The 27,420-nt window shown below is 44.2% G+C and overlaps 1 protein-coding gene across 9 annotated transcripts in view; it reads left to right on the top strand.

Moving 5' to 3' along the window:
* TANC2 (tetratricopeptide repeat, ankyrin repeat and coiled-coil containing 2) overlaps positions 1-27,420 on the top strand; it is a 454,397-nt gene that overhangs the window by 210,511 nt on the left and 216,466 nt on the right. Inside the window, exon 1 of one of the 9 annotated variants that reach the window (XM_083147493.1) lies at positions 19,296-19,456. The exons of the other annotated variants lie outside the window; for them this stretch is intronic. The gene's annotated coding sequence lies outside the window, so the exon portion shown is untranslated. Of the gene's footprint in view, positions 1-19,295; positions 19,457-27,420 lie in introns of those variants that run through there. 9 annotated transcript variants of the gene reach the window in all.

Raw genomic sequence — 27,420 nt, 5'->3', positions numbered from 1 at the left:
CCATCCATGAACCATTGGTCACAACATGGACTCCTTGAGTCTCCCTTATAACTTTCGTAAGATATGACTGTTTTGGCTCTGGTGCTGCGAATCAGATTGTAGCCATATGCAGACACATTTTGACTCCCATAACACGCTCATGACACCTATTAGGTAACCTACCAGTCTCTACCATGAATCTCAGCAGTCACAACTAATAGCAATGTCGTATGTAAATGCACATCCCATCAGACAGTTTTTCATACATGCTATCGGACTGTTTTCCACGCATGCGCAGTACGGGTTTTGTCATTGCTTCTAACATGCAGTGTCTCAAAACTACTTACTCCACTCAGTCAGCCTAAAGGGGTGTACACATGGGCAGGCTGCTAAGTGCACTGAGCAATTTTGATAGATGTGCGGCTAGTCCAAATTGACTTGCCTGCACTGTCTATATTGCGTAGTGATAGCGACACTGTGGGGCCGCTATCTCCTGCACTGTACACACGGTACGATGTTTGGCTAACCTTGTAGGCGATTTTGACTATCTAGACAACATTGCCTGGCCAAATCACATCGTGTGTACAAAGCTTGAGGAAAATGAAAGGTAGAATTCAATTAGCCATTTTAGATTTCAGCAAACTAATTGTTTCTCTGGGGCTAAGCAATTAGCCCTGAAGCCAATAACTGGTGGGTTAACGGGTGCAGTGACCCTGTTAAATCACAACTATGTGAACTTTTCATGTAATTTGTGTTTTAATGCTTGTTAATCTTGTTAATGGGTATGATATGGGGGTCCGACAGCCAGGATTACGATGGTTATTAGACTAACATCTGAAGCCTCACTTCCTGTACACTGTGAGGGGAGGCACAAAGAAGCTCCTTGCGGGCTACTGCGCTCACCGTGGGCCCCCACAAGAGAAAATAGCCCCTGTATAAGTCCAATTGAGTAGCCTCAATCCTTAAAGCTGGTCACTACCTCCCTTTTTTGCTCCCCCCCCCCCCCCCCCCCCCAAGTGTCATGCCCCTTAGGCTGCTGTCTGGTTTAGTGTTTGTCAGTCAAGTTTCCACAATCCTGGCCCCTGGTCATTATCACAGTGGTATCATAGAGTAGAGAGGATTTATTTGTGAAGGCAAGAGTACACTTTGACACCAGATAAAAGGCTAAAAATTGGTCTGATCAAACAATGCCTTGATGCATGGCAAACAAAAGGCCCCATATCTTATCCTAGGTGTCATAACTTGGCAAATACAAAAGGAGATATGAGAAACCTAAACAAGATAAACATAATGATGTCAGCTCCAGTAAACTTGTGTTACACATGTCTCAGGAAAGTAGCATCTACAGCAGGGTTAAAGGTCAACACTAAAATACACAGGATAGGGACAATTACAAAAAAACATTTATAAATGTACGATGTTTTTGACTAATAACTTCATGCTATTTGTTTCAGAGTTCCCATTGATTTTTGTTCCAATCTTTCTTCTTTGCCTTTTAGTGATCATTTATATTGTCGGGCTTAGTGGTCTAATTTAATTTTCATGCTCTATACATCAGGGAAGGATGATTATATGTTGAGTCCCTGGGCAATTTCAAAACAAAATCAAGCTACTAGCAATATGCCGTATGGCTAATAAGTGGGGAAAGAAGCCACAATGTGATTAGGGCCAGATCTAGGGATGGACCCAATGGCAATGTTGTAAGCAGTGGACAATGTGCTCGTGCAGCGATTGGATTGCGATTTCACACACAGAGCATCTACTCCTAATAAGAGTGACAGGTAGTCAGCGCATCGGGGGAGATAAAAGGTGAGGGGGTGAATGGAGTAACGCAGGTGAGTCAGGACCAGTTTCTGGGTGTCCAATTTGCCCATAACCGCTGGAGTCTAGTTGCTTTGCGTGTGACTGCATGGATTAACTCAGTTGCTATCTGATCTATGATGTTTCTGCATATTTTACAATTGCGCAGTGAGTGATCTCGCACCTGTGAATGCATTTGTGTAAATTTCTGAATCATGCCCTTAATCAGTGTTGCAGGAGGGTGTACACAAAACAAAAAGGCAGACCACAGATACAAATGCTTTACATTGTAATTTTTTCACAAATAATCCATGGTTACAGGTTTATGAGAGCAGTGGGAAATGACAGAGTAGTACAATTGGGGTGTCATCACACTAAGGGCAGGGATATACTGGCATGACATCTGGCCCTGTAGTTGCCATCTCTGTTCCTCCTTTGGGATGCCCACAACTTCCTTGGTGACAGCATCAGATACCACAAGCATCTTGGCTCCGTGTATCTTGGCAAGTGTGATGCCAAACAAATATACAGTGTAGACTAATAAATCAGATAGGCAGAACGCCATATCATTACCCATACAACTAGAAAGCAAAACCCTTGTCAAGGAACAGGAAGAGAGAGAAATAGTATTTATATGGTACTGGCGTAGTTGCCAGCAGCTGACTCACCTAACATTTCTATGATGACAAATTTTATGCCTGCACTTCCACTGACTGACACTCCGTGTTCCAACTGAACCACACAGTTGATGGCGGCACTAAGATGCTTGTAATAAAAAAAAATAAAAAAAATTCTGCTTTAATAATGGGAACTGATGATGTTTTTGTCATTCAGTAGCCAGTGCACTGTCCCCACCAGCTGCTACATGACTACTGAATGTATCAATTGCCCCCCACCCCACCCCACCCCTTAGAATGTAAGCTCCTTTGGTTTAGGGTTATCTTTAACTTTCATTTCATGTCTCATTACATATTTTGAATAATCCATATCCCCAATGTAAATCATTACATATGTCCAGGCTTTATAAATAAAAGATCAAAATGAATATGAAGAGGAAAGGTCTTGTTTTACAGCAGAGCTAAAATGCACATTAGCCCTACTTGCAGAGTAGCCAATAAGCAGATTTAGGATTATCCACAGTGGCTTTTAAGAAATTGACAATTTGCAAATAGTATTAACTCCTGTAAAGGTCCCGGATTATAAAGTCCTGAATTTTGATGTAGTAATCAGGAATCGTTATTCAGAAAGTAACCGGAAAGAATTGGGATACGTGTCCCTAATCTGTGATCTCACTCAAGCAGACCTGCTCCAGGTATGCGCTAGATTTCAGTGCATGTACAGTATGCTAAAGCATCTCTTATCAGGCAATTCATGAAAAGTTCTTTCAATAAATACAATTAGAACACTTTGTTCCCGCTAATGTCTGACTCATGGAACATGTCACTTATTAGAACACTTTTGGGAACATGTTTAAAGAAATGATCTGTTCTAATTACAATTCATTGCATCAATCCTATTTTACTAACTATGACATTCGTGAACTAATAGTGATAATTGAGGACATACAAGTGCAATGTGTGCCCTTGCTTTGGAAGTTTATATACTCAAAAACAGTAAGTAAATGAGAAATGAAGTATAGGTTTGGTCAGGGCACCAAAGTGGTATCTAATCATCTTCCTAGAGCTGCTTGCAAACACTTTTTCTTTTATAGCAGATGTTACATCTACTGTAGATAGATTTTAGATTTGGATTTGTAACTATTGGGCCTGGGAAACCTGTTTTTCCAGTTTTGTTTCCCCACCGGTTGAAAGCTGGCTCTGTCACTGCTCGTCTGCTACCACGTCATGCCTGATTCATAAGTGCATGCAATGCTGATTGCAGACACGGTAGAGTGTTTTGTTACTGCTACTGTTTAAGCGCGGTGATGAAGTCTGCTGCCTATGAAATTGCATCTGGGTATGATGTAACTGCTTGTACCACTGAATCAGGCCTATAATCTTCTCTCAAATATAATACTGATAACATTTCCTGAAAAGAAAGCAAAACTACAAAATAATGCAGTATTTTATTATCTGCTGAATGCATTAACTGAAACAGTCATTCCTGTTGCATTTTCTGCTCAACTGCTAAACCCACTGTGCTTAAGTCATACTTGCCTACTTTTGAAAACTAGTTTCAGGGAGCTTATAGTTGGTAATAGAATTATGCACAAGGCCCCATGGGGGGGGGGGGGGGGGGGGGGTTTATGCTCCATTCAAAGGGCGGGTCTAGTTCCATATATGGAGATATTTTGAACGTGGCACCTAGAAGCGTGGGTGTGTACTGCTATATCTGAGAGGAATCTTTTAAAATGATTTATATCCAAATGTAGATGGGCCCCAAAGCAGTTAGTAAGAGCTACTATACTTGCTAAAGAAAAGTCAAAGTCACTGATACGTGTCAGGGATTGTTCATCTATTGTGTTTTACACGTGGTTCCATATAAATGGCCACAAGACATGCACGTAGCCATAGGGATCATTGTGTTTTATCACCAGTGCTGGGAAATGGCGCTGATGATTTAAAGTAAATGCATCCATCTCATTCCTTTTTTCCCAAAAAATGTAACAGCTACATAATGTGGGCTAGGTGAAATGAGGGAGATTGCTAGACTTATCAGGGAGAGAGGGAGATTGCTGCTATTTCAGGGAGTCTCCTGCAGAATGCAGGAGTGTAGGCAATTATGGCTTAAGTATACATTTAAAGATGATCATTCCCTGCACAATTGGACTCCTGGAGGGGTGCCGGACAGTTTCCCGACAGTCATTACCTCGATGTCGGGATCCCGACACACAAAACCCTGACACTCGGGGTCCCCGACGGCCACTGGCTATTCTCCCTTGTGGGGCTCCACGACCCCCATAGAGGAAGAATAGAATAGGTGGCGAGCATAGCGAGCCACCGAGCCTGCAAAGGGCTTTGTTGCGCTCGCCATGCTGTCTGAGTCTGGCCAGTCGGCATCCCGACGTCGGGCTAATGACTGTCGGACCATATACCACACCCCTCCTGGAGGGAAGTGTAATAGGGTCTGAGTTCCCAGATGTGCACGAGTTCATCTGAGAGTGGCTGTATTTTTAAAAAGGCAATCATTTGCAAGGCAAAACCAACCTGATATTGCCTCTTTAATATTATAGGCATCTCAGGTGAAGTCCTTGAACTATGGCAACTTATGCTGGGTACACACCAGGACGACCATGATCGTGTGTCCATTTCCTTGAAATCATACGATGGTCGCACGATCTGTTAGAGCAGTACACGATCTGCAAACAATCTTCTCATGATCTGCACCCAGTTGAAGGGAGATTGACAAATCCTTACTGCAGCAGGTAAAATCTCCAAAGAGAACAAATGACCAGCAGGGACGTGCATTGGTTCGGAATCACATTGAAAACATTCACAATTCTGCTTTGTATTACATACAATAGGTCGAAATTGCATCAAAATTGGGGGAATTTAGCCCAAATCGTTCTGGTGTGTACACAGCATTAGACCCTATTACATTTACCCTATTATTTGCAAGCACACACATACACACTAGAGTTACTCCAGTCAACCTACCATTATTGTCATTTTGGATTGTTTGAGGAAACCACAGCACCTGGAAGACAATCTAGATAACATCATAAACTCAACACAGCGAAGGGCCTGGTCAGCACTTATTTTATTTATTAACAGTTTCTTATATAGCGCACACATATTCCGCAGCGCTTTACAGAGAATATTTGAACACTCACATCAGTCCCTGCCCCAGTGGAGCTTACAATCTATATTCCCTATCACATGTATATGTACACACAGACATTCTAGGGTTAATTTTGTAGGAAGCCAATTAATCTACCTGTATATGTTTGGATTGTGGGAGGAAACCGGAGTACCCGGAGTAAACATATACAAACTCCGCACAGTTCGGTCCATGGTGGTGATCGAACCCATGTCCTCATCACTGTGAGGCAGTAATGCTAACCATTACCCCATCCGTGCTGCCCAACAGCAGGCGCTTAAACTCATGAGCTGAGCTATATGAGACAGCAATACTCATTACTGTAGCACACACTATACAGAATTGTTGTATCCCAGACTGTTTACGCGCCTGCTGTCATCTAGAAAGTACCAGCTGTCATATGTTCGAGGGAAGATTTAATCCAGGCTGCCTTTGAGTCATCACAGTCTGGTAAAAATGCTGCTCTCTACCTATGGCTAGTGACTCTGCATACCACCTGTTGTTGGATTATACCAGTGGGCAGCAGGCAAACATTATTCTCTATTATTGTTTCCCCTGATGTTGGATTACTTGTGCTCTAATCTCCAAAGGTCTACCGATGTTACCCCTCCTTTCTTTTGTATTATCTGCCAAAACAACTTTTATTTTAATTACAAATACCACACCACACTAAAGTAAAAAATTGCACAGAAATATGTATTGATGTGTGTGTGTGTATATATGTGTGTGTGTGTGTGTGTGTATATATATATATGTATGTATGTATGTATGTGTGTGTATATATATATATATATATATATGTGTGTGTATATATATATATGTGTGTGTGTGTGTATATATATATATATATATATATATCAAGAGAGCGAGCGCTCCATAGTGCATGAATCAGTTTGGGAACATTTAATAGGGTACACATAAAAAAGGTTACAGGCAGCAGAGATCACGTACCAAACAGAGCGGTACTAGACACTGCAGTATGATCGCATGAACAGCTGTCAACACAGCACAAAGTTGGAGCGGTTACACTCAGCGGTATTCGCTGTAGCAGCAGCGATGGTTCATTCCCCACAGGTGACTCAGGTCAGAGACAACGCTAGGCCAAGCTCCAAAGCGTTTCGTCATCGACTTCGTCAGAGGGCTGGGGCGTGGCCTAGAATTGTCTCTGACCCGAGTCACCTGTGGGGAACGAACCATTGCTGCTGCTCCGGCGAATACTGCTGAGTGTAACCGCTATATATATATATATATATCTTTCACATAAGTTGGCAGCAATCAGTAATCAAGCAGACAACCAGACATAAGGAGTGCAAAACTTAAAAACCCAAAGTGCAAGTGTTTGCAGTGTCACAAGTTAGGACATCAGGTCTCAGAGTGTAGAGAGCAAGTAAACCAAGTGATACCTCATCACATAAAAATGATATACGGAATGAGTCAGCTTTGAATTTTGAAGACATTCACAACAGAGACTGTTGGTGCATGGACTCATGAGGTACTTTAGCTCCAAAGAGAGTTGGTTTATTTATGAGACCCTGGGAATGTCAGGGAGATGGGAGAGACCGTCCTAAATACCAAGAAAATCTGGACAATTACTGCACCAGTGGCGTAACTATCGAGGATGCAGCTGCTATGGGGGCTGAGCTGTTTCTAGAGTCCGCAGCTCCCCCTGCACCCATTTAAATCTACCCTAAATGCTCATTGCTTCTCCCACCCCGCTGGAGAGAGCGGTCACTGACATAGCCCCCTACTCCCGGCATCTGCAGCCGCAGAGGATGTAGCAGTGTGTCCCCCCACCCTCTGGCAAAGTTTTCTCCAGCCTGGCTGGCTCCCATCCGTTCCGTGATTTGTGGCCATTTTGGGGGAAGGGCTTGGTGCGACCTGTGTCTGACTGCTGTGCTCACTGCACAGGCTGCGGTAATAATGTAATTCCTTCTCTTCCTCTCCCTCTCTATTTCTCTCTGTCTGTGTATGTCTGTATCCCTTGCCCGCCCCGCCCCCAATGATGGCTGTAGACAGAGTTGGCCACCAAATTACTGCATTAGTACACAACCGTTGTGTGTGTACGTGTGTGTATGTATGTGAGACACCCAGTAACCCCCTCCTAGATGTCTCCAAAATTGTACACCCTTTACCCATGTGTAGGACACCCTGTACTCCTCTTCCCTCCCCATCATGTGTGACATTGAACCGCCCATACCCCTGTGTGTGTGTTTGTGATGCCTTTTACCCCCACTCAATATGTGTGTCACACTATACCCGCACTTTACCCATGTAGATCCCCCCTTCTCTGTAGAAGGGGTCCCTTCAAAATGTTGCTATGATGTCAGCCAAGTTTTACGTACGCCCCTGTGTTGTAAGCTTAAGAATTAAGAGAAAATCAATTATTATTTGTGCTTGATCTAGGAATCCGTCTGAGTGCATTCAGTGTACAGTGTGTTTTTATACAACAAAAGAGGGCCTGTAATTGTGATAACAACCCTGTTTATCCTGGGCACTGAAGAGTGTTGTGCAATGCCAGCTTCTGACTTATGTGGGGTACACACCAGGACGATATGGCCCAAAACGAGCCAATTTAGATACAATCTCGACCGGTTTGTATGTAACTTGCCCGTGTGTTGGGCCATTTCACTGCCCTTTTGATGCGATCCCGATCCCATGCGAGGCCCCGCTAGTCGGTCGGTCTTTTCTGAGATCCTACCTGCTGCAGGTAGGATCTCAGAAACAACCATCGTAGTGGGTGCGGGTCGCGATCGGATTGCGATCACATTAGGGGTCTTTTCGCGGCGGGTCGGCGGCGCCGTCAGCTCGTGAGCGGGTCGTACGTTCCTGTGACATTTTCATGGCACACAAGTTTCTTATGTCCAATGACAGGTTGGTGTTAGGTAACATCACAACATGATGACATCACTTCCACAACATTGTTACAGCATCAGTACAACTAGCAGTGAGCAGTGCTGCCGCTGAGTGATAGGACAGCCAGGTGTGCCTATTGCCATTAATCTTTACAGTGAGATTTTGCAGTCACTGCAATGTGGTCTGGAGCAGCAGAACAATGACATGTGGCTGTAGCAATACTATTGTCATACTCAGGACCGCCGAGAGGGGGTACTAATTACCCAGGCCCGGGCTTGCTGGAGGGGCCCGGTGGGGGCCCTGGTCCAAACCACACCCATCCCGGGTAGATAGCTACACCTCCCACAATTAGGCCACACCCCAAAATTTTACAGAGGACCGTCATACCTCTCGGCTGCCCTGGTCATACTGCCACTTTGTGTCATTTGTACTGCTCACCTCAGCCCATTTGTGCAGAGCACCTTTATCTTTGTGTTTATGTTGGTGCCTTACATAAAGTATAATAATTCAAGAAAAGTACTGTTGCATGGCTAGAACTATGAAGTATAAATATTTTGAGTACCGATCTGTTCATGAAGGTTTTATTAGCTTTACATCTGCTAGCAATATTTAAAATGCTATTTGAATTTTCGACTCATTGTTCTTTAAATGGAGCATCTGTGTTATTTACATTTGCCAATAATCATGTTAATGTTGTTATTATTACTGCAGCTATGCAAGTTGTACTCTTATGCACAAATTATATTTTCCACATTAGTTTTCAGTCTTTTTCTCTCTTTTTGTATAAATGCTGTGATGGGGTGAAGAGTTGTAATTGTTCTTCTTGTTTCAGGGTTATTATAATATTGTATCTGTTTTGCTTTGATTAATTGTCTGTCTCCCTTGTGGAGAAGAGGCTGCTCAGTGTGCCATTAATTGCTCGCACAAAAATATTTACTAGAAAAAAAAGCTTGGTTTTGTCAATGAGACATTAGTATTCCAGCTCTGTCCCACTGCTGTCTGCCTAGCAAAGTTGTTCTTTATCTGTGATTTGAAGCCTTCATCCTACAGCCATGTCCATTCTCCTGAACAAACATTTGGGAAAGACTGATGACTAAGTCTAATTGGGAACAAAATCTGTGGTATAAGGCTATACCTGTAAGTAAGGAGAGACCGTATGTTATAATGCATTCGGCTATCCTGTCACACATTTGTTATTAGAGGACTCCATGTTGTCCTCGCTGAAATGACAAAGGATATAGTAATATCAGTAAGTGCAGCAATCATTTTCTTAAAGTTAGTGACTGCATTGGAGGAAATGCTATTTTAAGAGTGAAGTCCACAAAACTCTGTACTCAAGTGAGTAAAACTCTGTATTTTTTGTAATGTACAAAAGAGTTTATGTATTAAAGCAAGATTACCAGGGCCCTGCAGAGCTTTTGGCGATCTTGCGGTAATACATAGATTTATTAGCAGTGTTGGACGGTTATAGTACATCTGGTAGGCGGCAGGGGTATGTAAGATCGCCACCTCACCGCACATAGGAGAGAGGCTGGCTGCTGCTACAGCAGTCAGTCCTCTCTATCTGCTTGCCTGCTGTCTACAACGGGGAAGGAGGGCAGCAGGACCTGGGACTCCCACGGGCCCCTCCATCAGACCCTGGCCTGGGTAAAGAGCTCACAATGCCCCCTCCCTCTTGGCGCCACTGGTGAAGAGCCTTGGATAGAGACAATGTTGTGAGAGATAAATTACTACCCTATCAGCTCTTAACTACCATGCTACAGGCTGTGTTTGAGAAAAAATTGACCCTGACTTCCACAGAAAGCCAGAAAGATTATGTATGGGTAATAAGATGAAGCAGTGGCACTGGGATGCCTAGTAAGTTTCAGTCCAGAACACTGTTATAATACCCCTTTCACAATGCTGATTTGACCTGGGTTGTTGTAATGTAAACCCTAATCGCATCTTGGTGTGAAGGGGTTCCTGTAAAAAAAAAAAAAATCTGGGGCGACCTCGGTTGGACACTGATTGACCGAGGTTACCGGGAAGTGTGAACTGGTAAATCAGGTGATACGACCTAGGTCCTATTAACGCTATATGGAGAGCCGGCATACCAACGCTTGGAGATGTCAAGTACAAGTGCCGGTAGCCTGAACAGTCATGGCAATGTTGTTCAGTCTGTGCTATAGGCCTGGACTTCCTGTAACAATAATAATAAAAAAAAGATAGATCATACAGGTTGAGTATCCCTTATCCAGATATCGTTTATCCAAATTGTTCCAAAAACCATAGTTTCCAGAATGTACTCTTTTCTTTTTTTGCTAACATCACTACTGGGGACATGGTATGTAACTGGCACTATATATGTGCAAGAACATGATTGCTTGGCATTCATATTCATGGCCTGAAATATTACACAAACTTTGTTTCATGTTTTGAAACCTTGTTTCTTGCACATATAAAATTTATTTGTGTGTATTTGATGTGTTTGATGTGTTTTTACAACATAAATGCAAGATACCTCATTCAAATATAAAAATATTCCGAAATATGGAATAATTTGTTATCCAAAATGCTTCTGGCCCCGAGGATTTTTGATAAAGGATACTTAACCCGTACAATTATTGTTTCATTTATTTATTTATTAGCAGTTTCTTATATACTTTATATACTTTACAGAGGATATTTGAACATTCACATCAGTCCCTGCCCCAGTGGAGCTTACAATCTATATTCTCTACCACATGTACACGCGCACACAGACATGCTAGGGTTAATTTTGTTGGGAGCCAATTAGCCTACCAGTATATTTTTAGATTGTGGGAGGAAACCGGAGTACCCAGAGGAAACCTAGGCAAGTACGGGGAGAATATATAATCTCCGCACAGTTAGAGCCATGGTGGGAATTTAACTCATGACCTCAGCGCTGTGAGGCAGTAATGCTAACCATTACACCATCCAAAATATTTCATTAAAATATATAGATTTTTTAATCTACTCTCCTCATCCCCAGTGTCTTTATTATATTCAGTTTTTTTTGGGAGAAACAGGTGAATGTTGGAGGAGTAACTAATAGAAAGGGGAGTGTGTCTAGGATCTAGTCAATTGGTGGACTAGATTGACAGCAAGGAACCCAGGGAGTACTGGGTCACTTCACATACATACAGGTTAGGGGGGTAGCAGACCTCAGCATTATAAGGTGAGCCGGCATATGTAGGGTCACTTCATATACTCTCCCTGAGTTAAATCAATGGGTTAAAAATATTGATCAGGTCTTTGTCACCCATTACTTAAATGGCAGTGTTCATTTTGCATTATAAACACTGGATAGGGGGCGGAGCCATTGGTGAGCCAGGTGATTGACTGGTGTCACTGATGGGGGTAGGGAGAAAGCAGAGAGATACAATAGTATTCTCTTCTCTGCCCTTCTTCCCTCAAGAAGTTCTTCATGCCATACTGTATATATGGAGATGCCTTTTTTTTTTTTTTAAAGAAGTGATATGTAAGCTGAGCCTTGGGTCATGCCCAGCCACCGGTGCTGACATTACTGTTATGTCATTCTGTCATTTTGATCAGTTGGTAACTAGTCACTAATTAACAACAGGATTTTAACTGCTGCATAAATAGACCTTTAAATTTTATTTTTGCCATTTAGGATGCCATACAGAGCCTTCTCTCTACAAAGGTCCAGCTTGCTGAGATCATGTTTTCTTGGTGGACTGCAGCAGAAGTCCTGATCTCCAAGGGCTCTAATTATTGCATCAATGCGTGTACCTGAATATACAGTACTTAACTATATATTGCATCGAAATGATGCGGTGTGTAGTGAAAACAAACAATCTTCACCCCAGAGAAACACATGAATAGTCCCCATAGCTAAGAGTTGTAGAATACTCATACACTCATTATTATGTTATTCATTTGTTTGATGACTGGTAAGGGAGCATGACAAGTAGTGAATGTGTTTCATTGTTTCTGTTCCACGGTAATATACTGCCCTGGCATTTAATTTGACTACTGCACGGAGTCTGGTCTAATCAGTGTCATCGAAGTGCCAGTGTGAGGACACTTATGCTGCTGATAAAAGTCCTCCTTAATCTCTATGTAGGAAAGCCAGGGACTGTTAAGTGCTTCTCTGCATTACAGGCTTTCCTAGCGACACCTTCTGTTTTTCACATCAAGCAGCAAGCTGATGGAGCTGTAGATCTGGAAATTACACAAAAAGTCAGTGCTTTGTGGCTTGGGCTAGAAGCCTGCTAAAACCATGAATCCTAAGCAGTTTACTGCTGCCAAGCAATGCTAACTGATTCTTCTGTCAAGGGGACATACAGGGGGCAAATAGCTTTGTAATGCTGCCCATACACTTATGCGATCGGATTCGATGCAACATCGCAGTGAAATGTCCATCGAACCCGACCGCATCTTGTGGTGCTAAAGTGCCCCCCTTGCAGCAGAGGGCGGCGTTATGTAGTGCAAGAAGCGGCAGAGTTGTTTAAACACTGGGCAGCGACAGAAAGCTGAGGGCTGACCAGTGTTTTAAACACTTCTGCCGCCACCACTGACAGACCCCCGTCACACGCTAGCGCTACTTCTTGCGCTACATAACGCCGCCCTCTGCCCGCCGTCTCCCACGCCACCAGCGGTCCCTCCGGTTCCCTCTCCCCATGCCGATAAAAAAGCATTCCCTCTGCCCCACACCTGCGGATTGCATTCGAGCATCGCATGTGGTTAGCGATCGCTCCTGCGATTCGATAGATAATATGTGCAGCAGCACATAAGATCTTGAGACCTGACATTCGACCGGCGGGCCAGCGCATTGCATCGAATGTCCCCTTAAAATGCATACAATCATTTGATTTATCGGCCAGATGTGGTTGAAATCGAATGATTGCATGCAATATCTCACAAGAGTATGGGCAGCATAACTTGTTGACTTGGGCTTAGGCGTAACTAATAATTGTGCGCCCCCCTGCCGAAAGTGCAGGGGGGCGCCCCCCCCCCCTAAAAAAAAAAAAAAAAAAACCCAAGCAGCGGGGAGCCGTGGCGCGCGCGAGGGGGGGGGGGGGATTGCGGGGGGAGAGCGTGTGTGTGTGTATGTGTGTGTTTGTGTGCGTGTGTGTTTTACCTTGGCCCGCATCCGTCCGCGCCGGGTCCCGGCTCTCCCGGCTACTGCTGCTAACGAAAGTGACACTTGGAAAATGGCTGCCCCCATACAGCAGACGAAAAACTGTCTGCGGTATGGGGGCAGCCATTTTCCAAGTGTCACTTTTTGTATCAGTGAGAGCAGCGCTGCGGCAATAGCCGGGAGAGCTGGGATCCGGACAGTGCACACAGGCAGCCAGACAGTGACTGTCGTCCCGCAGCCCCCCCGGCGCCCACATAACCCTCAGCGCCTCCCCGCCACGGCGGGGGCTGCGGGACGATAGTTACGCCAGTGGACTTGGGATCTAGAGAGGAGGCAAAAACTGACAAAGGGGAATTGCATTAAAAGCTGATCTAATTACATTTTCTGCCAGCAATAAAGTGTTTCTGTCCCACAGGAATATCCATATTTTCCAGTCTAGCAGACTTTCATTGTCAATGTTTGTTATTTGTGTATACTGTACTTCATGTTCCCAAAATTATATTTTAACCTTGGTAGACCTTCTTTGAAGACATCTGTGAGTAGAATATAGGATGCATACATATTGTCAGTTCAGTATGTGGCAGCCAGTCAGAGCCTTGGAATGAAGAAGGGTGCCGGACAGGGGTCCCGACGTCGGGATCCCGACTGTCAAAACACCGACGGCCACCTGCTTTTTTGTCTCGTGGGGGTCCATGACCCTCATAGAGGGAGAATAGAATTGGTGGCGAGCGCAGCGAGCCCACAAGGGGCTTAGTTGCGCTCACCATGCTGTCTGAGTCCGGATAGTCGGGATCCCGACATCGGGCTAATGACTGTCAGGATCCCTGTACCACACCCATGAAGAGTGGGGGTTCCTGCATATATGATGTTCAGGAAAAGTTAGATGTCAACAGCAGTAAACTTGTAGTAGCCATTACTTCTGGGACTAGTCTATTCTATTGTAGACAATGCAGGCAGGGTTAATGGAAAAATGGAGCCTGTCTTTCTGCACTTTCCATTCAGTTCTCTAGGGCATTAATTCATTGTTTACTTATTGAGATACCAAAGGAAATGTTCTGTTTGCAGGCTAAAGATATCTTTCTTTCGAAGTTTGATTCCTACTCCCCGTTATCTGGCTGGTGGAAGTATGAAGCTGATGCCCGTGAGCACATAGGGGCCCATTTAATATAGTAATGCATATGCAATGCAATCTGGTTGGCATCTACCGCCCAGATTCGCATTGCAATATGCAATCCTTTTTCCCAAATGTATGTCTCTGCAGAAGCAGGGACAAGGGCTCCGTCCTTGTACTTTGCTCCACCGGTGCCTGGGGATCTGCACATGAGGTGACACCCCCCCTATGCTGACCACACTGCCCGTCTGCAGTATTAGAGATACATCGGGCAGCATTGCATCCCCCATAGAAACCTATGGGGGATGCAGGAGGGATCTCCAATTACTGCTGTGGTCCCTCTGTGATACATGCATGGACTACTTAATATTCGTGGCTAACCCCTGAAAATGGGTGTTTTAGAGGAATTAGATGAAAATATTTAATAGTAAGTGGGCCCATCCACTCACCAAGCATAGCCTAAAAATGCATACTGTACACACAGTTTCTTCACATATGTATAGGTAAGATATAAGATAGAGAACTTTTCTGGGGTACATCTATAATTTATATACATTGGGTAACTTACTCTCTAGTACCTACTGTCCACTTTCTGGGTTATTTCCGAGGTCACGGCTCTGGAAAAGGGTCGGTACTTGTGTAGTTTCATGGCGCCGTGCGTCTGAGTCCCCTTGCGGGGCTCTCTTCGCTCGCCCACGCTCCAGGCAGGAGGCAAGATAAATGTTGGTTCCTCCCCCCTCCTCCTAGATATAGACACACACACACACACACACACACACACACACACACACACACACACACACACACACACACACACAGTAACGCGCAGACTATGCCTCAATCTCACACACACACACAGAGTAACGTGCAGACTATGCCTTAATCTCACACACACACACACACACAGTAACGTGCAGACTATGCCTTAATCTCACACACTCAGTAACGAGCAGACTATGCCCTAATCTCACACACACACACACACACACACACACACACACACAGTAACGCACAGACTATGGGCCTTATTCTGATCGGTGCGGCCCGATCAGAATATGCGGCCGCAACCGTGCAGGCGAATCCCCGCCTTCCATACGGATCGCCACCTGCCGTCCGTACGCGGATATGTGGCGATCCGCATGAAATTGGACGGGGATACGCCTCCTCCGTCTTGGGAGCAGCCCCTGCATTCGATGGTCGCCGAACATCGAATGCAGGGCCGCACGCTCCACCAGGTCCCGCAACACAAGACCACACGGACACTTGTCCGTGTGAAATCATGTATGGGGGCGGGCAGCTGACATCCGGCGATGTCAGATGCCCGCCCCCTACACACGCGTCACGGCTTCATTACCATGCATACGCCCCGCGTTTGCATGGGAACGCCCATGAAACGCGGGGCGTATGCATAGGGTAATGAGGCTAAGTAGCCCCTCACGCCCCTCTACGCCCCCTGTGCGGCGTATAAAGAATCCGTGCGGCGAAATCGCCTGCACATGCGCAGAGTGACCTCTGCACATGCGCAGACGATCAACATCGGCGGTCCGTCCGCATGCGGGAATATCCGCACCGATCAGAATAAGGCCCTATGCCTCAATCTCACACACACACACACACACACACACACACACTCAGCCTGTTCCTACCAACCCCGTGCACACAGTAACACCCAGCCTTTATCCTGGGGTCTGTGATGGATGCTGACGGACAGCAATGTCTGAGGAAGGACACTTTGCAAGTGCCTCTGGACATTGGGCACTTGCAAAGATGCAATGGGTTGGTGGCCTAGGAAACAATTCGATTATGCATGGTCAATGTAATAGGCAAAATGTATGCTGGTGGCCGCCAATCATAAAATATTGGACAATCAGTGGCTGAAATCTGTCTACCACATAACTAAACCTAAGCATGACAGGTGGTCAAAATTTACTTAATTTAGTAACCTTTGCTGATTTTAATATTCTGATCCTTTATGATTCCATGATTCAAGAAAGTTTGGAATCCCCTCTACTATAGTCTTTCCAACATTTTAAAGCTCCCTGTAAGCCCCGTACACATGGTGCTATTCATTTTCTATTCAATCCAGATTCAATCGGAATTGAATTACACGACGTAGTGTACACATTCAATTTGGACTATATAGTAAAGATCTGTACTATATAGTCTTCCCTGCACAGTCTATTTTTCTGTTAGATTTGAATGCATCAGGATCGAATCAGCATTGAATGCTGCTGAAAACTATTAGATGTCTATTCGATTTGATTTTGACTATATAGTCAAAATCGAATTGAAACCTAACCCTAATCGCATAGTGTGTACAGCACAATAGATTCCTTATGTATTTGCATGTGGGAAATGTAATAAAAGTTATACATGGCAAAAAAAGTGGTGCTGCACTGCATTTAAACTGCCGATGGATATGCACATTAATGTTGATGATCTATACAACCATGTTGGGGAATTTGCACAATCTTGCAGAGAGATGAATGCTAAAATAATGCCAACATGAAGCGTTAAGGCCCATACACACCGGGGGATTATGCCCAGTGAGTAAGGACAGCGGTGACCATTATCATCGCTGGGGGGAAAGTCGCTCAGTGCATACACACTGAGAGGCTTTCCCCAGGGGTGGATTTAGGGATGAGGGCGCCCCTAGGCACAACAATAATGTTTGCACCCCTCCCCCGCCTAATTGTATTATTTTTATTGATTACTTATAAGCCCTCATTTGATAATAGCCAATATAATGGATTTAAGATGGAATATAGTACAGTACAGTGGATCTTTTGCAGTTATTGGTACATTTTGGGCTGACAGTACTATAAGAGGCATCCAAGTGCCGCCCCCAAACATGTGCCGCCCCTAGGCACGTGCCTAATGGGAAATTCGGCTCTGGCTTTCCCCCTGCCCCACTCTGTCAGCAGGGGGTGGACGGCTTTGCATAGCCATCCTCAAAGCCGCTCATCTGCTGGTAATACCAGCAGATGAATGGCTTTCCCGGCGATGATGCAGGAGCGCGCATCTCTCATCGCCAGGCCATACACACTGGGCGGCTTTGAGCTGAAAGCCGCTCAAAGTTGGTGTTTTGAGCAGCTTCCAGCTCAAACTCGCCTTAAATCTGCTCAAAATTATTTATTGGACTAATGGATACAGTAAATGACAGTACATATTCTCTGGGATGCCGGACAGTTTCCCGACAGTCGGGATCCTGACGGTCATTAACCCGATGTCGGGATCACGACAGTCGAAACCCCGACACTTGGGGTCCCGACAGCCACCGGCTATTCTCCCTTGTGGGGTTCCACGACCCCCATAGAGGGACAATAGTATAGATGGTGTGCATAGCGAGCCACCACCCATCCACTGTTGGTATTTCCTGATCACACTATTTTTGTTCCGTGAGTAGGACTCCTCATATTTGTGTGTGTGTGTATATATATATGTGTGTGTGTGTGTATATATATATATATATATATATATATATATATATATATATATATATATATATATGTGTGTGTGTGTGGGCAAATAAATTTCTGATCCTGGAGATCATGCTGGGCAATAGGAATGTTCTTCATGTGGCGGCATTAGAAAATACGGTAACAGTTTCTTATTGACACACCATTAACCATAATAGGGCTTTTAAGTGTAAAATGAGCATATAGTAGTAATTCATACTTTGATCGAGCTTGCTGTGAGATGACTTTTGTGTAACCACCCTATTATTAAGCTTACTGTGCTGTGTAACCTAACAAGCTTAGTTCCATGTAATCTGCTCACTGTTGCATACGGCTGATTAGTTTAAATGAACAAAAAGAAATTTAGACAGCACTTTGCCTGCACAGTAGGTGATTTTTGCCCCTCTCACCTTACCACATACTATCTAATTAACACACATTATATTAAGGTGCTAATTTTACTTGACCGCAATACCATCCAAGTAGTGTAACTACAGCAGCAGCATCAGATTGCTGTTATTAGGGTGGCGTGTGTCCCAGGGCGAAATACACTGCAGCGTCTGAGTCTGTATGTGTTTTTACATTTACAGTTTCATTTACAGGGCATTTTAATTGTGGAACAGTGTCCATAATATAATTACTCATTGTTTGCAAATGTGTATGTGTGTGTATATATATATATATATATATATATATATATATATATATATATATATATATATATATATATAAACTATAAATAATAATTAAAAAAAATGTTCCTCAAAGCGCAAAATGTTTCTCTAGTAGCATTTTGATTTAACATTTACATTGAGTGTGTGTGTAGTTTGTCTTGTGTACTTGAATTTACATGACTCTTTACTTTCAGGCAGCTTATGCTGACAGACAACTCATGTTGATAATAAGGTAGTATCTGCAGCAGGGGAGGGGTTTGCTCTGAAGGACATATAGATACTTTATCTGTGTGTCTGCAGTCTGGGGATATTATAGGTTTAATGTATGACATATAAGTGGCACCGTGTGGGATCACTGTGCACTGTATAGGGTGCCAGAGGTCAGGGGCAGGAGCAGGTACAGTGAGAGCGCAGTGCTGCTGCTGGCCTGGGTCAGGCACATTGTGTGAGAGCGGAGACAGGGAACAAAAGATGTAGGGGAGGAGGAGGATGCTGGAGGGGGAGGGTGGAGGTACTGGAGAGGAGGGGAGACAAGGAAGGGATTCCTGCATTTCCCTGCCCTGCCCGCTGTATAACCAGCATGCTCAGCCTGGGAAAGGATACTACACAGCTCTGCGTGACTTCCATGTCTTCATTAGTCTCTGGATTTATATGTGTGGCGTGCCCCGACCTCTGCTACCGGCAGAAGCAGAACTCCTGCTGTCCCAGGCGGTGTGAGGTAAGTCAGTGCCGGGGAGGGAGGAAAGAGGAGAGGGAGCGGACGGAGACTGATTGTGTACAGCACAAACCTGCTCCCTGTGTACAGTAGTAATATCCGGGCATGACATATACACACCTCTCCAAGTATGACAGACTCGCACCCCGGCCATTATGCTGCTGCTGGTACCATGCATGCCAGGATAGCATGGCAGCTCATGCTGGGTAATAGGAAGCAATGCACATGGAGAGATGGCAGATCCGGTCTCCAGTGTCCTTGCAGTCTGCGGACATTTTCTTATGGACAGGACAGGTTTTAATAATTCCTGTTATTAGATGGTGTCTTTTACACTTTTCTGTTTTCACACGTATATTTTAAGTTGTTTGAAGAACTGCAATTGAATAACTTCATGTATTTTGGTACAATATTGTGAAATAGTCCAGAAGAGCTTACAATCCATTTGCATGAATAAAATGCAGTACAGTAATGTACTGTCAGGTGGGGTTTCTAATGCACTGAAGGACCCTGAGATACAGATCTTGCTGCGCTCATCGCTGCTGCATCACGGCCACTTGTGCCTGGCGCACCAATGCCAGACCTATGGCGCGGGACCGATACGCAGCTTAAGGCATTTCTATCAGCTGCCAGGAGTGACTTAGACGCAAGCGCTTAGCAATGGGATTGCACCAATTGGCACGTATGTCACACATAGTGATTGGCGCAGTAATGATGACCTTGGCTACATCTGTAGGCCCTCATGGTATTTTGTACCTTCTTTGGGAATACTCTGTCAATTATGTGGGATAAACTTCTTGCTGTGTAAACAGCATAAATCATCATAATGTATACCTGTACAGATAAATGATGAATTGTAAGCCATGGACATACGGTGAGATATTGCCTAATGGCCAATTTTGACTAATGGTTCCTATGGGTGCCAGTTGGGATCCCGGCAGTCATTTACCCGACGTCGGGATCCCGACTGTTAAAACACAGACTGATTCCCGACAGCCACTGGCTATTCTCCCTCGTGGGGCGTCCATGACCCCCATAGAGGGAGAATAGAATTGGTGGCAAGCCACCGTGCCCGCAGGGGGCTTTGTTGCGCTCGCCATGCTGTCTGAGTCTGGCCAGTCAGGATCCCGACATTGGGCTAATGACTGTCGGTATCCCGACTGTCGGAATCCTATACCACACCCGGTTCCCATACAGGGAGCGATGTGCTCTGTACTTTTTGTTCTAGATTGCATCTCCTAAAAAAAGCATGTGATGTGTTACAGAACATCGTGCTGTGCGCATGTGATGGGCGCAATATTTAACTAAACTTCAAATAATTGACTTCAGATCATTTGCCGGCAATAACTAAAGTGATTCATACTCCTCGACTACGGCCCTGGCATTTTTAGCGGATCATTTGCAGATCTCTTGCAAGAACGTTGGCACTCAAAGGGTTAATAATTTACATTACTGTTACCCCTTTCACACCGCACCTTGGACCTGGGTAATTGCCAGGTTGGTTCCAGTTCGAGGTACAGTGTGTAAGTACCAAATCTTATAACCTTGGTCGACCTGGGTTCTTAATAAGGGTTAAACCTGGGTCACCCTCTGTATAATGGTCGACCTGAGTTTAATGTGAAAGCATCGACCCGGCATTGCAATCTGAAAAGGGTATTTTTCTTCCCTTACCACAAGTAATGTATCTCATGCAACTCTGTTACCTGCAGCCATGACAGGGCCGAATCCCGAGATAATATGTGTCGCACATATACTCTCTGGATCCAATCCAATGCGCACCATCAAATGATTTTTCACACGTGCGCCCAATGATAATTCAATGATTTTTCACACGTGTGGCCACATGCAAGTGGATGTGTAAGCGTAGCGCTTCGGCCGGTGTGTTTTTTTTTTTTTTTTTTTTTTGAGCATTTGATCGGACAGTGGGCGGTGTTTACATGCACAGACTAGCCAACCGGTCTGAATCAGGCCCTATGTTGTCTCTGTACTGTGAGATTTCCAGGCAATTCAGTATCCATCTCCTGTCCAAGAGTGCTATTAACTGGATGGGAGACCCTCTCATTATATAAATATATATCATATGCATATTATATAAAACACTCCGCTGATGATTCAGTTAAACATCTGGCACAGCTACAGCTGAGAACCACCGTCATGCTACTTTAGGGCATTGTGCAGGCTTCTTATTGCTTGTGACTCTTGTTGATGCAGTAGAAGACTGTGTCCAGTGACTATGTACAAATTCTGTAAACCTTTTATATGTGGCTGTTCCCATTCTATTTTGCCATTGACAATGTATTGTTTCAGTGTCTGGTTTATTACTGATTCCTCCATCCCACTAAAGATTGCTATATGGGAAATGTGAGCTTTGGGTCACATTTCATGGTGATTACTTTTCATACAAGCAATGTGTTTATATATTGTGTTTATATACTAGGAACTACTGCAGTATATTTGAACCATTTGTCCTTTCTGTAGTTGTCACGTTACTTTGGTTTTAACTGTAACAGCCTAAAGCTAGGTACATCCTGACAGATCAAAGTAACAATCCACATTTTTTTTTTGTTTTGACAGCTGAAACAATAGAGAACACCCTATTTTCTGTATACACACTACTACGCAATTATCGTTGCTACATTAATAATACATTTCCCCATTGAAGTTATGTTTTTTACATGCACTGTCAGCCTAATGCAGTTATATATTTTAGGAGGTGTTTTGCAACTGTCAGATGTATTTGCACCTCTACTTGGGCCAGATGTACTAAGCTTGAAAAGTGATAAAATGGAGAGTGATAAACAGCCAGCCAATGAGCTCATACCTGCCATATCACAGGCTGAGTTTGAAAAACGACAGGGAGTAGCTGATCGGCTGGTTGTTTATCACTCTCCATTTTATCACTTTTCAAGGCTTAGTACATCTCAGACCTTGTGTTTCTAAGATAAAACATGAGATGCTTCTCTAAACTGGCTGAAATAATGAGCAAGAATGACCATTAACTGCAACAGACAGAATTAGAGAGCTGACCATGTTTACAGCATGTTTAGCCATGGCTATTGAACTGTACCAACCTGCACTCCAAGCCTTTGGCTGTCAGGACATTGTACTTAGGCAAAAGCTTTAGAGCTATGCTCAAGAGATCCTACAGCATTGCATTATGTTAGTGTTATATAGTGTTACCTTTTGGCAGTACTCAAAGATTATTTTAAAGGGGTACTGTGCATGCGCAGAACACATTTTTGGGGCTGCCCTGCAGCTGCGCAGAGAGAGCCATCCCGGAGAGATGGAACAACTCCCAATGGGACTGCCTTGAGTGACTGGCAGGTTGGACTTCCAATAGGAAGTCACTGTCAGTCACAGTAATGAAAGAGTAGTCTCACAGAATTATTTAGGTACTTGTGTAGTTTCACGGCAGCAGGGAAATCCCATCGCGTGCGATGATACTTTTGTAGTTTCAAGTTTCCCCTGCCCACGCATCGTAATGCGATTTAGCACACCCCCACTATCCACGCCACCCCGAAGCATGGCGAGCGGACGTCCTCCCGACTTGTTCATACCCCCACTATCCACTTCAGCGTGGAGTTGATTTTATAAAATGTGGTGAGCCCGAAGCGTTGCGAGCGGACGATGAAAATGAGCCCAAAGCGTGACGAGCGGATGCGGATTACTTGACGTGTATTCCGCGTCCCCTCACGGGGCTCATTTTCATCGGACTACCCTTCGGGCTCGGTGGCTCGCTGTGCTCGCCACACTTTATAAAATCAACTCCATGCCAACGTGGATAGTGGGGGTATGAACATGTCAGGAGGACGCATACCGCGTCCCCTCGCGGGGCACGCTGCGCTCGCCATGCTTCGGGGTGGAGTGGATAGTGGGGGTGTGCTAAATCTCATCGCATGCGATCCAATTGCATGGGGTGTGATCCGCGGGCAGGGGAAACGTGAAACTATAAAAGTACCATCGCTACCATCGCATCGCACGCGATCTCATGCGATGCGATTTTCCTGCCGCCGTGAAACTACACAAGTGCCCTTATTTTATTTTATTTACAGTTTCTTATATAGTGCAGCATATTCCGTTGCGCTTTACAATTGGAAACAACAGTGATTGAACAAACTGGGTAGATACAAACCGACAAGGAGGTAGGAGGGCCCTGCTCGCAAGCTTACAATCTATAGCAGGCCTGTCCAAACTATGGCCCTCCAGCTGTTGTGAAACTTCAAGTCCCACCATGCTTTGCCACAGTTTTGCTATTGGGAAATGCTAGAGCTATGGCAAGGCATGCTGGGATGTGTAGTTTCACAACATCTGGAGGGCCATAGTTTGGACATGCCTGATCTATAGGGATAATAGGTGGGATACATAAGGCAGTCCCATCAGATTAAAAGATGGTCCTGATGGGATACAATTGCTACTAGAGGTTGTCTGGGGGTCCTGAATATGGTAAGGTAGCCTGAAGAGGTGAGTTTTCAGGGAATACTTGAAATTTTGGAGGCTAGAGGAGAGTCTTAGGAGAGACCACATCTGGCTTCACTTAGGCAGACAACAGTGGCGGATTTTACCTGGGGGGGGGGGGGGGTGGTGGTGCTGCAGCCCATAGGTAAAAACGTCACTGGTCCACAGTGAGACCACGCCGGTGACAGAATAACTTAGAATCAGCTCCATGATGCAGACATCAGTGGTGCTGATTTCAGTGGATGGACTTAGTCCGGCCATGGTAGAAATAGAATAACCCCATCTATGTGGCTAAGAATAAAACAAATGGTAACAATCCTAAATAAGTGGTGTTCTTTCACTCTTTTTATTTCTGAGGACTACCTACAGTGTGTCATTGTTCTATATTCCCAAAATGTATTGTAGATAAAAATGGATACATATCGGGTCAGTTTTCATAGTGAAAAAGATATTGGTGTTGATCTTACAGATTGACTTGCATGTTCTGGTTTGTACCTCTGATAAAGTAGAGATCCTGTATCACTTCATTAGAAGTCTCAGGAACGGGGGAGAATGTGTGACCACGCTTCATTTGAGTTTCTTGTGACAGTGTGGTGTGAAGCAGGGGGAGGTTGGGTGTCTATGCTGCAGTCAACTTCACCTTAGAAAACATAGCAGGAAAGGTGTTTGTCTTCAGACTGCAAACCCTCCAGTGCAGGAGGAGTTGCTGAGAGATTTCATATGTATTAGTTCAACAATCTATAGATAGACTAGAGTGATAGGAAGAGTTTGTATTATAATTGGAAGAGTTAAAGGGAGAGGTTATATCAGGGCTGGGCAACACCGGCCCTCCAGCTGTTGATGAACTACACATCCCAGCATGCCTTGTATCAGTTTCAGCATGGCCACATAGCAAAACTAATGCAAAGCATCCTGGGATGTGTAGTTCACTAACATCTGGAGGACCGGTGTTGCCTAGCCCTGGGTTATATGTATTACTGGAGGAGCTGTAGGGTGTAGATGAGGCCAACATGTGTGACAGTCATAGCCCACCAGGAATCGTGAAATATGGCAGGACCAATATGCAATATGTAGCCGTTATCCTTGAGTATTAATGACCTATTTCCCTATTGATTGTGAGCAGGTTCCTCCTACCTGTTTTTCACTATTGTATAGCTTAGTGACCTAGAAAGAAACGGAAGCATGTATCATCTCGATATGACATCAGGGAGATGAGACATAAAGGAAAAACTAGATGCTTTACGCTCTGCAGGTATTAGTTCCGCTGAGCAATAATAGACCTCCACACGAGCAGTGCCATGTGCAAATACTTGTAACTAAGTAAAGCGTAATAGGAGGACTGATAGATGTTCAGTGCAGTATAGCAGGAGGTAAAGATACTTCTTATGTGGACTGACAGAGAGACATTTGGGGTTACCGTTATTCAATTTGTCCCATTTTTTTTATGTTTCTGAAAAAAAAACAGGACATTTTTAGCCATTTGTATTTAAATGTGGGCGTGTTCACCCTTTTTTGCTGATGCAATTTAAAAAGTTTTTTTTAAGTCTAAACTAGATTGACAGAAACTGACTAAAATCTGGGCAAAGGCACCCATAATTTCACAGAAAATGTGAATCTGTAAGTAAGTCACTGACTGATCCACATGTTTTTCAACCATGCCCTGTTTTTCGAATAAGCAAAAATATCTGCACTTTAATTAAATAGGTCTAATTGAAATTCAGTCTACAAATGTCTAAGTGCAGATTTTGTCACCCATATGAAAACTTCGGCACCAATTGAACACCCCCATTATGTTAAATTAGTGTAATAAGGAAAGATTAAGTAAAGTGATGGGTTGATTCCTAGGATGCCACATCAGATCATCTGCAACGCCATCGCTCCCCCACAATGGCTATTGAAGGTCTTGATAGCAAATGGGTTTGTACACAGGTAACTGTAGTTTTGCAGGCTTAATATAGTTCTTGATCATCGAAGAAGGGAATGCCAGGGACAAGTGGGAGGAGTTGATGTGACCCAAGACAGTGGTTGTTGCAGAATCTTAAACTGTTGAGTGGTCTTCACCAAGAACCGTCACAAGGAAGTGTGGGCTTTAGCAGCCCCTGATGTGCAGGACGCAGCCCCCTGCCTGGGCTTTCAATAGGGCCCGTTTCACACCAGCCTAGCTTTTCAGGTCGACCCAGATCTAGTGATGGTGTCAATGGGTCCCAGGCAAAAAATTCCTGGACTTTGTTTAGGCATTTCAACCCTGCTAGAATATGGAAAATTACCAGGCTGACTGGACCGTAGCTGAAGACCGAGGATATGAGTTACTGATCCAGAGAATTACCAGGCTGACTGGATAGGAGCTGGAGACTGAAGAAATAAAGATTAATTTTATATGGAAGAATAAGCAGTGTTCTAGAGCTGTGGTAGAAAGAGACCATAGATAATGTAGACCACGCATGTCCAAACTATGGCCCTCCAGCTGTTGTGAAACTTCAAGTCCCACCATGCTGTGCCACAGTTTTACTATTAGGGAATGCTAAAACAATTGCAAGGCATGCTGGGATGTGTAGTTTTACAACAGCTGGAGGACCACGGTTTGGACATGTCTGCTGTAGACTATACAGAGACATACGATTATTTATTTCTATGGGAAATTTGTAGAGTTTATGTAGAGTAGTTTCTGCAGTATGGACATTTACACACTGGGGGGGGGGGTGTTCTATCATTGCCGGGTTTTTTTTCCAGCAGAAGAAAAAACAGTAATGATTCACTCATCAGTATTCAATCACAGATGTTTATTGTCGTTTTTAAATATGTTTCACCCATGCTGTTTCTCTTTTTGTGGTTGAATTCACATTGGTGAAATTGCCCACAAATTTGCCAAAAACACGTGGATTTGCCAGTGCTAGATCCCCTCCTCTAAATCTCTGGCACATGTGGGGTTGGGTTACGGTATAGATGATTGATAGTCTTAAAGTCAACCACTAATTACACTCTTATGTTCCCACTCTATGCCCACTTGGATTGTAAAGTATGAAAAACACAAGCAATAAGCTTGTGTCGACTATTTGGCAGTGTGGACCTATGGTTTGTCGACCTAGTCACGGTCTTGTTCACAGTAGTGTTTAACATAGTGACTGTATACCGTGGGGCTGCACAATGGCATGTAAGGCAACCTTGCCAGCTGAAGAACTTCTGGCTCCAGTTGCATCAAATGCGACGCCGCTCAGGTAAGTATAGTATTTTCTGAGTTGGCATATTGAATGTAACACATTTTCTTGGCTTAATAAAGATGGTCTCCCTATGTTACATAGGGCCAGATGCATCAAGCTTTAATAATTGATATAATGGAGAGTGATAAACCACCAACCAATCAGCTCATACCTGTCTTTTTTCAAACACAGCCTGTAACGTGATAGGTAGGAGCTGATTGGCTGGTGGTTTATCACTTTCCAATATATCCCTTTTCAAGCTTAGTACATCTGGCCCATATTCCACTCCTCCCATATCCCTTCACCCTCTGAGGTTAT

Source organism: Crinia signifera, chromosome 6 (genome assembly GCF_055691185.1).
Source record: "Crinia signifera chromosome 6, ASM5569118v1, whole genome shotgun sequence".
NCBI lineage: Eukaryota > Metazoa > Chordata > Amphibia > Anura > Myobatrachidae > Crinia > Crinia signifera.
This window is presented reverse-complemented; position numbering and strand designations above follow the sequence as displayed.